The sequence below is a fragment of the Pelodiscus sinensis genome, chromosome 2, assembly GCF_049634645.1.
Source record: "Pelodiscus sinensis isolate JC-2024 chromosome 2, ASM4963464v1, whole genome shotgun sequence".
Classification (NCBI taxonomy): Eukaryota; Metazoa; Chordata; order Testudines; family Trionychidae; genus Pelodiscus; species Pelodiscus sinensis.
Window position 1 is genome coordinate 66,289,103 of NC_134712.1, and position 15,654 is coordinate 66,304,756.

General features: G+C 42.3%; 1 long non-coding RNA gene across 4 annotated transcripts; it reads right to left on the reverse strand.

Annotated features, from left to right (window-relative positions):
- Positions 1 to 5,927: 5,927 nt before the first annotated feature.
- Positions 5,928 to 10,712, reverse strand: LOC106732555 (uncharacterized). Of its 4 annotated transcripts, none has more exons than XR_012901456.1 (3): positions 10,574 to 10,712; positions 9,487 to 9,687; positions 5,928 to 9,005 (listed from the first exon to the last, which is right to left on the reverse strand). It is a non-coding gene; the product is annotated as an uncharacterized LOC106732555 (long non-coding RNA). The 4 variants fall into 4 exon arrangements; XR_012901459.1 differs by having other exon boundaries at positions 9,487 to 9,667; positions 10,574 to 10,705; XR_012901458.1 differs by lacking the exon at positions 10,574 to 10,712 and adding an exon at positions 10,336 to 10,441.
- Positions 10,713 to 15,654: the final 4,942 nt, after the last annotated feature.

The window sequence follows — 15,654 nt, forward strand, 5'->3', positions numbered from 1 at the left end:
CAGATCAGCCATACTGTCACTGGTACATTCTCCTGCACATCCACCAACGTAATATATGCCATCATGTGCCAACAATGCCCCACTGCTATATATATCGGCCAAACAGGACAGTCCCTACGTAAAAGAATCAATGGACACAAATCTGATATTAGGAATGGCAACATACAAAAACCTGTAGGGGAACACTTCAATCTTCCTGGACACACAATTGCAGATCTAAAAGTAGCCATCCTGCAGCAAAAAAACTTCAGGACCAGACTTCAAAGAGAAACTGCTGAGCTACAGTTCATCTTTAAGTTTGACACAATCAACTCTGGATTAAACAAAGACTGTGAATGGCTTGCTAACTACAAAAGCAGCTTCTGTTCCCTTGGAATTCACAACTCCAGATCAGCTGCTAGAAGTGGGCCTCATCCTCCTTGATTGGATCACCTCATCATCTCCAGCCTGATCCTGGCCTGAATATTTATTCCTGCCTCTGGAAATTTCCACTACATGCATCTGACGAAGTGGGTCTTTGCCCACGAAAGCTTATGCTCCTACACTTCAGTTAGTCTATAAGGTGCCACAGGACTCCTCGTCGCTTTTGCAGATTCAGACTAACACGGCTACCCCTCTGATACTAGGAAGGATTGGAGCTGTTCTTGTTGCCTTTTTTCTTAAAGCTTGATTACATTTCATCCTAGGTGGTATTTGAGTTTCAGCTGGAGATTGTAGTGCATCTGGGTCTCTCTCTGACCTGCACTGGTAAGGACATCTCTCAAGATCAGGATGATGAAGGTTGGGGTCCCAGGAAATGAGGAAGGTGGCCGCCATGAGATGAAGCTCACTCCAGTAGCCAACCTCTGTCATTTTTTTTTATTTTTCCTATAAAATCTCCTTATTTAAGGACTCCAAAAAGAGTAATTTGTGCAAAAGTCCAACCCCACCTTGTCATCCAGGTAAGCCTAATATTGGACACACATTCTTTTGTTCATTAATATCTGGTTCCACATTAATATCTGGTAGCAAGTGTGATTTTAACGAAGTCCTTGAATTAGATTAATTTAGGATTTTTGTTTCGACTGATTCATTCTCTCTGGTTTTCTAGTACTTGCTCATAATATTCATTTACTGAAAACAACTTGACCTATTTTCAAAGTTAATTTCCAAGCAGGCAAAAATTGTAGGTTATTGTGACATTTTATGCACTTGCATATACATTTTACATTTGAACTTATAAGTGGGGTAAATGCTTAGGTGCAGTGATCACTACAGGACATAAGTATTAGCTTGATTGCTTTTTCGATTTCATTTTCAGGATCAAACAATGAATCAATCCCTCCATGTAAAAAATGCAAATATTTGATAAATTGTCTGTCCCTCATATTCTCTCTGGTTCTGTCTATTAGTCCCGCTGTCTTATTTTTTTAAGTGAAAAACAAATTTAAATTAAAAAAATGGTAAAACTCCTAGTTTTTATTGGAAACCAATTTTTATCACACTCCGCTCCCTTCCTTTTTGTGTATTTAGGTGGGAAAAACATGTTAAAATTATGGGAAACTTTAACAAAAAAATGGTATTTTTTCTAGCTCTATCCACTAACATTGCTAGTCAGCAATTAGGAGACCTGGCTTCTATTCCTGATCATGCCATTGATGAGCTACATGACCTTGGGCAAGTATTTTCAGCTGTCTATTTACTTGTTCACTCTCTATGCTAAGGACTGTCTCTCACAGTGTGTTTGCATGGTGCCAAGTGCTCGGGAGTCCCACTTTCAGGGGCTTTCAGTGCTACTGTAATAAATCACAATAATAATATCACAGTCAAAGGGATTTTTGCCTGAAGCCCAAAGGACTGCAGGCTTTGCTACCACTCAAGGACCTGACTATTGTGTCAGTTGCATGTGCAACTCCCAATAATGTTAATATGAACTGCACCAGTTACACTGAAGGAGACATTTTCTTTCCTATGCCAAAGCTAGTGTCTAACTAGATCATAATTCCATAAGTAATATTTGGACTGGACAGATCATGACCAGTATTAATAAAATTTTTAAATATTTTAAAAACTTAGAGATCAATTAATTTTTAGCAGGCATTTTTTGTGAGGGTGTAATGCTTGCTAAAATGTCTCAAAGCATCTCCTTTAAAAGCATCTCTTTCCTCTGGTGACACAATTATGATATCATTCTGAAGGCAGCTACCCTTTTCTCCAGCCAATTTTCAGTCATTTAGGTCACTAGATGGAACATTAGGGAAAATGAAATATACAGGGGCAACTCAATTCCAGACACTAGAAGACAGAATATATCCTGTCTCTAAGGAAAGTACGCCAGAAGCCCTAATGTTTAGCTGAACAGAAAATAGCCTTGACATGCACTCATTAGTTTTATCTTCCGGAAAGGGTAACAATTAATAAATATAACAGGGTTTCTGAGTGATCTAATTTTTAAAATAGAGTCTGAATAAAATTGTAGTTGTTAATACTAATATCTGGGTAAATAACATGGTTAATTTGATCTGTTTTCAAATTGCCTCAAAGGTTAAGAATAGGGCTGTCAATTAAATCACAGTAACTCACACAATTAGCTCAAAAATAATTGTGATTAAAACATTAATTACGGTTAATCACAATTTTAATTACACTATTAAACAATTATAGAATACTAATTAAAATGTATTAAATATTTTTGGATGTTTACAAAAAGATCTCACCAAACTAAGGGTATGTCTACACAGCAAAATTATTTCAAAATAACAGCAGTTATTTCAAAATAACTTTACTAGCGTCTACACAGCCAAACTGCTATTTCGAAATTAAACAGAAATAGCGGAGGGCTTATTTTGAAATTGGTAAACCTCATTCCATGAGAATACCAGCTAATTCGAGTTAGGGCTTTAAATCAGACTCCCATTTCACTGTCGCATGGCAGTTACTCCGGGCTAGTGAATTTCTAAAATAGCGACCGGCCGGGAACATGCAAATCAAGCATGGGATATTTAAATCCTGGGCTTAATTTGCAACTTCAGTATGCTTCATTTGGCTCCCTACTTTGATGTAGGGGGCAAGTGTAGACATACCCAAAGGGACGTGTAATCGGAGCACAGCTGAATATTCAGAAGGTGCTCAAAACTATTTTCAAAAGGAAAATATGCAAACGTTTCTCGGCAGGGAAAGTAGAGGGTGTGGAGCTGTAGCAAGGGGTGAGGAGATTATATGGAGGGGAATAAATGGGAATGGCTGGTGAGGGCAGGATGGGGGTTTAAGGTAGAGAGAGGATGGGAATTAGTCAGAAAGGGTGATATGGAGGTAAGTAGATAGGGGAGGAAGGCAAAGGGCGCAATTGCCCCACAGCCCAGTGATTCAGAAGGGCCCTGAGACCTTTAAATTGTAGCCGGAATGCTGACAGCATGCTTTGGACAGGGCTAAGGGCTGGTGGGAGGAGGAGTGATGCTGAGGGTTGGCTGCCCTAATTCTGCCCCTTTCCGCATGAGGCCCCATCCCTTACATGAGCATGGACCCAAGCTCTTCTCCCCCCCATCCCCCCCCAACCCTGTTCAGGGTCACAGCAATTCTGTCAGCCCCCCTGGTGTGGACAGGGTATGTTGTACAGAAATTGGCTACTACAAATTAACCAAGCTAATCCCCAAATGTGTGATGTGATGTATAATAATTGTAATACAATGTGCAAATGTATATAAAGAAAGAGGTTTGCTGGGTAACTTTGTATGTGCACTAGACCCTATATCAGTGTTTCTTAAACTGTGTTCCGCGGAACACTGGTGTTCTGTGAACAACTCGTAGGTGTGCCGTGACCTCTTCTTTGTTTTTGTTACTTCTTTGTTTTTCTCTTTTTTGGTCTGACAACCTTTTATTTTTATTTTTTTGGAAGAAAATTTTCATAGGTGTTCTGCATAAAAAATTATTGTTTGGTGTTCTGTGGTCTCAAAAAGTTTAAGAAACACTGCCCTATATCCACCCATGACACACGAGTCAATCAATTCAGCGTAGCCTTGCTGTATGAAAATGTGGGAGCCTTAGTAATAACACGAGTTGAACTGAATTATTGGGGAACTGAGTGGAAGAGGTGTCAAGGGAACCTCAGCAATAAGGCATATAAGTACCTACTCCTGTGATTACACAGACATGGGGGACAGAGGTAGGGGCTCTCACCTCCCCAAGATCACTTCACATCACAGTGGCAGCCCTATTTAATAGAGCTACACGTAACACAGTGAATGCTTCTGGAGTGCATGCAGGTAATTCCTAGTGCTATTGCCAGATCTAAGGGGACAGAGCTAAGACTGCATGGGCATCTACATTAACTCTTCATTTCCTGGTATTCCAAAGTTTGGCTTTTACTGAATTTGAAATTCTGGAGAGGTGCAAGACACCACTGGGGTGTTTAACTGTGTTTATGAAGGTTGTGTGTCAATAATTAGGCTGATCCCAGGCTAATGCTTTTGGGCTTGCATTAACTTTTGAATGCTTGATACTTTGGGTGAGGTCCACCACTGTATATCAGTGTAGCTCCATTGAGGTCAGTGAAAATTATACTGACTTCCACCAGCTGAGTATATTGCCTTGCAGTCTTAATATTACATCAAATCTAGACTTCTTGCTCTTATTACAGAATAAGTATGGGGAGGAGGTGGGGGATTTTTTTTTAATTTTAAGAATTACTTTGTCGATAGTCTTAAATTTGAATAGCATTGCTAATGTGCCTCCATTTCAGCCTGCAAGATCCCTGTTGTTCCCATGCTGAGACTAGTCAGATGAGAGGCTGCCAAATAGTTTGGTTGGAAGGGAAAGAAAAGTCTGGTCAGCATGTGATGAGACACAAGTGTGCTTTTGTTTTTTGCTTTTTTCTTGTAGCTGTAGCCAGAATTTAATTCAAGAGTTCCAGAGGCCTAATTATTTTTCATGTAGATTGGCTTTCAGTCAATCAGTGCAGGGTACATTATGTGTTCTAAATAACTCTCAGCAGATGCACCTCTGTCAGTCTGCTTTTTAGAGCATGCGCCACACACAGGTGACCATATATGTACAGAGGAAATGGCTATCTTCATTTTCACAATGTTCTGCTTATATGGAGTAGGCAGTTGATAAATGACCTGATTCATCAAACCATTTGCACAGCTTTAATTTAATAAAAAACTATCCCCCAACTCGTATTTGTGCATCATTCAATACAGCAGGGTCTGTATCACTAGAACTCCTAAGCACCGAAGTATGACAAATAATTTCAGTGACTTCATGGACATTTAAGCATGTGTTCAAAATGATGTGCTTACATGCAGAGTCGGGGCCTTCATCATTAACCTTGTGCTTAAACTTCCATGAACTATGGATCTCCTTCCCTCTCACACACATTTCATACTTCCCTGTTTAGAAGAATCCGCAGATTGTTCTACTGAAAACTTAGAACTTAGTTCTGCCCACGTGTTTGGATTCATATTGAGAAAAATAAATGTCATTTATTATATATTCTTTGTATGTTTATATAATGTAAATGTTTTTGAGCTATGATAATACATTAAGTTTTTTTCCGTAAGGGAGGATAAAGGCAAAATCATACTAATTTCAGTGTACACTTCAAAGTTGTGTGGAACTCTGCCATTCTTAGTTTTTTTTAAAGCAGCTGTTGTACAAAAATTGCAATTTTTTCTAAGGATAAATGTGTGGTTAGGCAATCAGTGCCATCTAGTGGACATATTTAGCATATAGAATAAAGATTATCCTACTTGCGTTGTAAACTATAATGTTGGAAAATTACAATCCAGGTCCTGGAATTCAAAATTGATTTTTCCAAAATCCTAGTTGAAAATAAGTTCCTTATCTGAGGACCTAGTAAACAAATACAGATGTGGAACTATTGTAAATTATATCAAATTAAATTATTTTCTTGTGTAGCAATTTATTTAAAATTTGAATTAGGTTTTTCAAGCATTTACAAAGATTAATTTGTGCTGCTAAACAATAATAGAATGCCATTTATTTAAATATTTTCCTTTTATATACTTTCAAATATATTTACTTTAATTACAACATAAGGTAAAGCGTTCTCTTTATATTTATTTTTTATTAGAAGATTTACCTATTATTGCTCAGGTCCTTAACTCTTGTTTTTCATCATTTACATCATTGCTCTGTGTGCCCCGGGCTGTGAGTGGACTATCTCAGCCCTCTCTCATTGCAGCAGTTTAGGGACAAGTGAGAATGACCTGTCCATGGCTACTGCAGGTGCAGTGGGCACAGCCAGGGAAGGGGTTCATGTCCCCTGTCTGGGGGACAGACAAACACATACACACACACACACACACACACACACACACACACACTCACACTCAAATAAATTCTCTGAAATATATAGTAGATAGCTATCCCTTTCTCCACCCCATCCCTGCTGGCCCAATGGGATTATAGCTATCCAGGTCCCATCTCTGGCCTCTTGCTGCCCCCCTGTGGTCATTCTACAGTATAACTTCCCCTCCTACCAAACCCTTGCCTTTTCATTTATAAGAAAAAGTCAAATTTCATGCACGCTACGTTGTCCTGGCACAATCAAACTTTTATTTTGCTTTAAGATATGATATGAAGAAGCTGCACATCAAATGCAGCTTTTACATTTTAGGAGGAGTTCTTGAACAAATGGACTCACAGCAGGATGGACAGACACACAAACTCTCTCAAAGATTTAGTAGATTAGAAATACTTGCACTGTAAAAATAAAAGAAGCAGTATTATAATTCACCTCATACAAGTATTGCAGTGCAGTCTAGTTGAACTTACAAATGTAGACATATGCACAAAATATGACTGCATTCAAAAATAAAACAACGTAGAGCCTACAAGTCCACTCAATCCTATATTTTATTCAGCCAATTCTAAAATAAACAAGTTTATTTATATTTGCAGGAGATGATGCTGCCCGCTTCTTATATACAATGTCACCTGAAAGTGACAAAAGCACAGCATTGTGGTAGCCAGCGTCATAAAATACAAACGTGCCAGATGTGCTAAAGATTCATGTTTCCCTTCATGAGTCAATGACTACTCTAGAGGACATGTGTCCATGCTAATGATCGATTCCACTTGATAAAGATCCAAAGTAGTGTATATTCATTTTCATAATCTGAATCAGTTGGCACCAACAGAAGGTTGATTTTTTTCCTTGGTGGTGGTTTGGGTTCTGTAGTTTCTGCATTAGCATGTTGTGCTTTTAAGACTCATGAAAACATGCTCCATACATCCATGCTATATACATGTTATAACTTAGTCACAAATTTAATTAACACATTATTTTTTAATGAACATCATCAGCATGGAAGCATGACCTCTGAAATGGTGGCTGAAGCATGAAGGGTGGCTGAAGTATGAATGTTTAGCATATTTGGCACATAAATGCCTGGCAATACTTCGTACCAAGTGCCTACGAATGCCTATTCTGACTTTCATGTGACATTATAAATAAGAAGCAGGCAGCACTATCTTCAGTACATATAAACACACTTGTTTGTCTTAGTGATTAGCTGAACAAGAGGTAGGATTGAGTAGATCTGTAGGCTTTAATATTTTATATTTTGGTTTTGAGTGCAGTTTTATAACAAAACAAATCTACATTTGTAAGTTGCACTTTTATAATAAAGAGATTGCACTAAAGTACTTGTATAAGGTGAATTGAACAATACTCTTTTATCATTTTCACAGTGCAAATATTTGTAATAAAAATAGTAATATAAAGTGAGCACTGTACACTATGTATTCTGTGTTGTAAATGAAATCAATATGCCATATTTGAAAATGTAGAAAAATATCCCAAATACTTACACATTTCAATTGGTATTCTATTATTAATTATGATTAATCAATATTCATAGTCTGAATATTAAATTGAAGCAAATGTAAGATGCATTAATGTTCAAGACAGAAATCAGAAGATTTCTTATTTTAATAATATAACATCAGACCATTCTGAGATGTGATAAATCAATGGCTGTTGGATCGATTGCTGCAGCATTAATCCCCAGCTTAGTGGAAACAAGCCCTAAGAATGAAATTAATTTGAATGTGCAAGGGGAGAAAGTTAACTTCATTTTCAGTCTCTCCTGACTTCCACAGACCCCCAATAGCCCTCCAGTTTAACAAAGACATATTAAAGATGAAACTCATTGGCCTAGCCACTCTTCATCCTCGGGCCACATGAACCCTTGTCCTGTCTTTGGGGGCTGAAGGTGACTTCTCCAAATGTCCTAGCCCAAGATCTTCAGGGGGTCAATGCTCCTTATTTGAGAAGTGTGGAAAAAGATACCTCAGGCACTCTGGGGTTCCAGTGGGAGCTACTAATTATTGTGTACATCTGAAAATCATGCCTCACACTTAAGTACCCAACTGTGGATTTAGGAACTTAACATTAGTCTCCCTATTTTTTTTTTTAAAAAAAGACCTTAGATCCTATTTTCATGGAAAAGTTAAGAGTTTTTAAGAGCAACCCCATCTTCTGAAACACCTCAGAAGAAAGCTATTCTAAACTCTGAATATTCTTGTCCTGAGAGATTTATCTCGGACTCCTAATGTTATTGTGATATACTTTATACTGTTAGTGAAATAGCTGATTAGTAAAATCTGGAAAAAAAAAAGATTTGTTTTTATGGAACGCTTGGCAGTGGTATGGCTGTTAGTAGTAACAAACATTTAACAGCCAGTATTTTATCTGAAAAGTTGTCTCCTGTCTCCCTCTGGTGGTGTAAAATTTTCTGGACTGCAATGGTCTTATGTGGATTATTAAATTGGCCTTATTGAATAAAAGTGTATGAGTTAAGATACAAGCTACCCTGGGCAAGCTGCTCCTGCTGGAGCTGCATGTCTTCCTGCACCCAGTGCGGAGGGTGCGGTGCAGGGCTCGCAGTGCCCCCAAGTACTCCTGCTGGTACCCCTTCACTGCACGGGTGGGCTGTGGAGTCCTCGGGTGTGGGAGGATGTCCCCTGTGGTGTGGTGCACCCTGCATGCGCAGTTGGTGAGGCTGTGGAGAAAGAAGAGAAGTGGTCAGTTCTCCCTGGGGACACAGTGGGTGAAGCCCAGCCCCGCTCTGCAGGGCAAGGATGACAGGTCTCTACACCATCAGAGCCGATGTGCTTGCACAGAGGCCATGTTCGGGATGTCCTGCTATCCCTGGGAGTGGGACCTTCCCCGGAACTGTACCCAGACCCCTGTGCCGTATATAGTGTGGGTGTGGGTGGGGGGGAGGAGATGTCCCCTGCCTCTGTGTAGAGGGGGCTTGTGGAGGGAGGGTGTCCTGCTGTGTCCGATCCGTGGGTTAGGAGCACATCATGTCTCTTCACACATGTGTGTGGCAGCCAGCTGGGGCCCACATGCCCAGGGGTGGCATGACACGTGCTCACACGTGTACAGGTTTCTGCCTGATCCATGGTCAGCAAGGCTCACACACGCAGTCCCTGGTCTCTCTCCCCACCCCCAAATAAGGGGACAATGATGGCACTCACATGTTGTTGCCTCCCCGAATGACACCAGCGACCGGTCCGCTGGGACAGCTCGGGGGTCTTGGCTGCGCGGCATGCTTCCTCTGGGCTCCTGTGGCTCCTGGCCCTCCTCCTCCTTTCTTCCATGCCCTGGTCAGGGCCCTCTGCCCCAGGGTCGATGACCACCTGGGGGGCACAGACCATCCTGCTCCCCAAGATGAGGTTCTGGGCATCAAAATAGGGGCAGCTCTCTGGGTCTGCCCCTGTTTGGGAGCTGCCCCCTGTGATCCTGGAATAGGCCTGTCGCAGCTCCTTAATTTTAATCTGAACCTGCTCCTGGGTTCAGATGTGGCCTTTGGTAGCCAGACTGGCAGCTATTCTGCTGTAGTTGGCCACATTCCTTCATGTAGTGCAGAGATCATGGACGTTGGAGGCATCCCCCCAAACATCAATCAGGTCCATGATCTCCGCCCTGGACCAGGGAGGCACCCGCCTTCTCCGGCCACCGGCAGGTTCCTGGGAGTGGGGGACTGGGCCCGGGGAGCTGTGGAGGGCTGGCTGGCACTGATTGCCTGGCTCATGCTGGGGCCACTAGGTCTGGGGCAGTGAACACTGGCTCTGGGCTGGCAGGCCTAGAGCTGGCACAGACACTGTGGCTAGACTCTACTCTTTTAAGGGCTCTGAGGAGAGGTGGAGGAGAGAAGTTTTCCTGGTTGGGGCCAGCAGGGAACCCTGGGAAGGGCTGGAGGCCTCCTATTTCGAAATACAGGCAGTCCCCGACTTACGTGGATCCGACTTACGTCGGATCCCTAGATACTAACGGGGTGAGGCAACTCCCGCACATGCGCAGCAGCATTCCCGGGGCTCGCTCACCTGGGTCCTAGGATCCTCCTTCTCCTCGGGCCGGCTCCGACTGGGGTCCCGCAGAGCTGCAGGGCAGAGGAAAAGTGCCTCCCCACGCCCGCTGCCCCCCCCACCCCCTGCCAGCAACAGGCTGCCCCCTCCCCTGAGCAACAGGCTGCCGAACAGACAAAAGCAGCCTCTCTGCCCCTCCTCCCCTCTATACATGCCGGGCTCCCGGAGCGCAGCAGCGTCCCGGGGGCTCGCTCACCTGGGTCCTAGAATCCACCTCCTCCTCCTCTTCGGCCGGCTCCAACTGGCCTCTGCCTGCAGCAGCTGGCCACAGGGACAGGGATCCCGCAGAGCTGCCGGGCAGAGGAAAAGTGCCCCCCCACGCCCGCTGCCCCCCCCCCCCAGTGGCCTCGCATTCTGCTCGCCTCCCCCCTCCCTCCCTGCCAGCAACAGGCTGCCCCCTCCCCTGAGCAACAGGCTGCCGAACAGCAGACAAAAGCAGCCTCTCCGCCCCTCCTCCCCCTATACATGCTGGGCTCCCTGGGCAAACAAAGACTCCACCAAAACAAACAAAGTGCTGGCCTCATTGTGTTAGCAAAAAAAGGACCCTCCTCCTAGAACCCTGGGTGGTGTGTGGAAATAAAGCTATTAGCTCAAAGCATGGTGCAGAGCTGTTTGGTATTTGATGAGTTACTCCTTTAGTCCTGAGTTTGTCACAGGGACAGAAATAGATGTGAAATCTTCTGAACAGGGGAACAGACAGCAAAACAAACATTAGAGGGGAGTTAACCTTTCCCTATGCTATCCAAAACTAAAAAAAATGTTTGGCTAGAGTTTCCCCTACAATATGTACCAGTTCCGACTTACATACAAATTCAACTTAAGAACAAACCTACAGTCCCTATCTTGTACGTAACCTGGGGACTGCCTGTAGCCCCTATTTCGTGTCTACACAGTGCTTATTTTGAAATAGGCACTATTCCTTGTGGAATGAGGTTTACCAAATTTAAAATAAGTGTTCCGCTATTTCGACTTAATTTTGAAATAGTGGCTGGCTTGTATAGACGCTAGTACAGTTATTTTGAAATAATGGCTGTTATTTCAAAATAACTTTGCTGTGTAGACATACCCTAAGTTAATAAACCTGTAGTTAGTTTGCTATAGATTTGACTGCCAATATTGTCTTTGATGTAAGATTTGATGTATGGATTGATCTGGGTTGAGTGAATGGTGTCTTAAGACTGGAAGAAATCTGACATGCTGTTAAGTTTCAGAGGGGTAGACATGTCAGTCTGTTTTAGCACAGACAATGAGGTGTCCTGTGGCCCCTTAATGACTATCAAGTTTATTTGGTAGCACTTTATAGACTAACCAAATATACAGATGATATCATGAGCTTTTGTGGGCACAGCCCACTTCTTCAGATGACAGTGGTTGTGCCCATGGAAGCTCATGATACCATCTACATGTTTTGTTAGTCTATAAAGTGCTACCAGACCATTTGCTGTTTTTTCCTGTACAGACTGACTCAGCTACCCCCTGAAGTTTATCTGGGCATAAGCTTTCATGGGCTGGAGCCCATTTCATCAGATGCAGTCCATGAAAACTTGTGCCCAAATAAATGAGTTTGTCTTTAAGGTGTCACTGGACTTCTTGTTGTTTTTGCTAATGTGGTGTGATGGTTTTTTGTTTGTTTTACTAATCTTTTATCACAAAGTTCATTTTGTCTGGATGTCAAAGTGATTGGAGAGGCTACCGGGACTGTCTGTGACTCCAGACTGGTATAGTGATCCAGGAGACCCACATGCTGTTAATGGCTTGGTGAAATCTAATTATAGACTGTCAGGTGTCTGTGGTGTGACACCTTCTTTTCTGACAGCCTGCCCTGAGATTGGCACTTACAATTGTGATTTACTCCAGGCCACTTGACAGTCTTGTTTTAGGAAATAACAGGGTGATAGAAGTTTTCACAAGACATAACTGAGTTATGATCATCTTATAAAACAGAAAGAAACTACATGACCTAAGGAGCCAGAATATGACTGTCTCAAACTTGTATGGGCCAATTTTGTGAGCTCCTTCCATACAGTGGGGCTGGGATCCCGGTTGTGTGGCAGTGGGGCTGGGAGCCCCTCATGTGACAATGGGACTGCCCATCAGGGCTGTATGGACTTCCTGGTGGGGCTGGAAGCCCAGTGTGACTAGGGCAGCAAGGCCAACAACAGGGGAGGGCTGGCCACGAGACCAGTGGCCAGGTTTGGGGGAAGAACAGAGGCAGAAGGATTAGAAGTGACCTCTTCAAAATCTTTCATCCAGAACTGGTCAGGTTTCCAGGCTGCCAGACCAAAGAGGACCAACCTGTAATTTAACTGCAATGAAAATTTCCTCATACTGCACGTAAGAAATTAGAATGGAGTTTGCCAGTTAGGCTATGTCTAGACTGCAGAGTTATATCAGAAATGTGTGTATCTTTTTCTGCTTTTTTTTTTTTTTTTTTTGGAAGAGGCTTTTCTGAAAATTGTCCCATCTACACAGGGCCAAATTTCAGAAAAACCTCCTCTTTTGAAACATCCCTTATTCCTCATACAATGAGGAATGCAGGGATGTTTCAAAACAGCAGATGCATTCCTTGGACACAGTATCCTGGAACAGGTCTTTAGTGTAGACATAGCCTTAGCTGTACAATGGATATGTATGTTCTAATTCTACATTAAACTACAACATTTAAATTAAAGACTTTGACATTCAGATTTCAGTCTCATCTATAAACTTCAACTGTGGAAATGTAAGTTCTGCTTTGTATTCTGTCTTTGCTGAGTTAAAATCAGGTGCTGAATCTTCTTTCTTTTTGGGAGAAATTAATCTAAACAAACCTGTCACTTCTAAGATAGGGGAAGTATTCTGCTGAATTATTCATGCAATAAGACTGTTTTTGTCCCATAATATTGCTTTCTGTAGAACTGGCACCCTTCTGTTATGCTCTGCAACCAGGCTTTGAGAAGCCCAGAATTTCTGAATCCCCTGATGAGAGAAACTCCAGCTGGTTAGAAGGTTGAATTAAATTCCATATGCAATGTACAGTACCAATTACTAGGATATTGTGAGGTCGATTTGATAAAAGATAAATCAGACAAAAATGTGCAATTCTTGTTTGGAACTGTATCTAGAAATATCAAATGTCCTCAGAAAGGTTTAAGATATACAATTTATCTCTCCTAGCCTGGAGAATGACCCAGTAAAATTAAGCGCCAGAAAGGTGTGGATAAAACTGGCTTTCAGAAAGGCTGATCAGCAAAACAAATTGTGAGTTCACTCATTAAAAGGAGTAGCAATAAAAATGCACTACCCAGGAAAGGAAGTAGATTTGGTAGTTGGGAACTTTCAGTTGGTCAAGATGTTGGAGAATAAATTGGAAGCCTGAAGAGTATTGCCCATGATTAAAATTATATCAAATTATTCCAAGTGATCTTGGCAACAAGCATCTGTCAAGGAACCAGTTGGATACACCCTGAGGATTAGAAGCTTGTCTGCTGCCACTCTCTGCACAGAACAGTTTTTGAGGCTACTCGCAAGACATTTTGTCATTGTAATTCCATCAAGCCAACCATTCTCCATGACAGGCAGCAACAACTAACTGAAAGTCAGGAGAGAGTTTCATGATATTGCACAGCTCTTTCATGGTAGTGGTAGTGACTTCACTCATGTCAGAAGGGTAAACTTCTTTATGGAATGAGGTGAAAGAGACTGAAACTCTTCCCATTTTCATATCAAAAGACAGGGCATCTGGCATGCTTATTGCCTAATCACAGGCAAAGAAGCATGTTAACCAGGAGAATGTCACAAGTAATGCATAAACTTAAAAAAACAACAAATAGTCTGGTAGCACTTTAAAGACTAACAAAACATATAGATGGTATCATGAGCTTTCATGGGCACAGCCCACTTCTTCAGATGACCAGAGTGTTGGATATCCAAGAACCAAAATAAATAGAGGAGAAAGGAGTGTGGTGGAAGAAGGAAAAAATGGGAGGTGGACAACAAGAAGAGGCAGTGGGTAAAATATATCAAAGAGAAAGCTGAGCAGGAATGTAACAGGAAAAACAAATCGTTTTTAAGTACCTAAAGCAGGGATTCTTAACCAGTGAGGTGTGCCTCCCAGAGGATACAGAGGAGATATGAGGTGCCTCCCAGAAAATGTATCGCAATTGCCTTCTCACTGGATAAAATTCTAAAGTTTAGATTTCTTCATAATTAATATTATGAATTAAAATTATAAACATTAATTTCTTATTAACTTCTAGAGATCGGCACACTACAATAGCAGTGCGACCCAATCAGGCCTATGTGACGACACATTACAATAACAGCACGTGAGGATTGCCGACTTTCATCTTCAAATATTATGTAAATTTGTTAGGACAAAGTTCAAAGTAAAAAGCTCATATTATTCATTTAGGCATTGTAACGGGGTTCACTCACCCCATCAGCCATCGGACTTGGGAATTAGCTTGGATGGCTGTGTCCAGCATCCAGGTGGTTTGCCAGATCCCAGGGTTCAGCCAGGCATTGGGGTTCGAGCCGGGCCTTCAGCTCAGGCCGGTTTTCCGAATCACCAGGCACCAGTAGAGCCTTGGGTTCCTCTAGGTCACTAGGTTCCTCTTCATTGATATTTTTGTTTCCTTTGTCTGCATTCTCACTCAATTATAAACAGAGTCATAATGATGTTTCAGTTTAGCATATCTTCTGGCTTTTGTTGTAGTGTTTTAGATAGCAACCATTATTTCACAACATTCTTTGTTTCCAGGATCATTTCAAAAATATTACCAAGCTCATGGCTGAAGCACTGAGGGTATGTCTACACTACCCCGCTAGTTCGAACTAGCGGGGTAATGTATGCATACCGCACTTGCTAATGAAGCCCGGGATTTGAATTTCCTGGGCTTCATTAGCATAAGCGGGGAGCCGCCATTTTTAAATCCCCGCTGCTTCGAACCCCGTGCAGCGCGGCTACACGGGTCTCGAACTAGGTAGTTCGGACTAGGTGCCTATTCCGAATTACCGTTACTCCTCGTGAAACGAGGTGTACCGGTAGTTCGGAATAGGCACCCTAGTCCGAACTACCTAGTTCGAGCCCCGTGTAGCCGCGCTGCATGGGGTTCGAAGCAGCGGGGATTTAAAAATGGCGGCTCCCAGCTTATGCTAATGAAGCCTGGGAAATTCAAATCCCGGGCTTCATTAGCAAGTGCGGTATGTATACATTACCCCGCTAGTTCGAACTAGCGGGGTAGTGTAGACATACCCTGAGAGAGAAGCAGTTGGGGAGGGGTGCTAGTGTTAAAA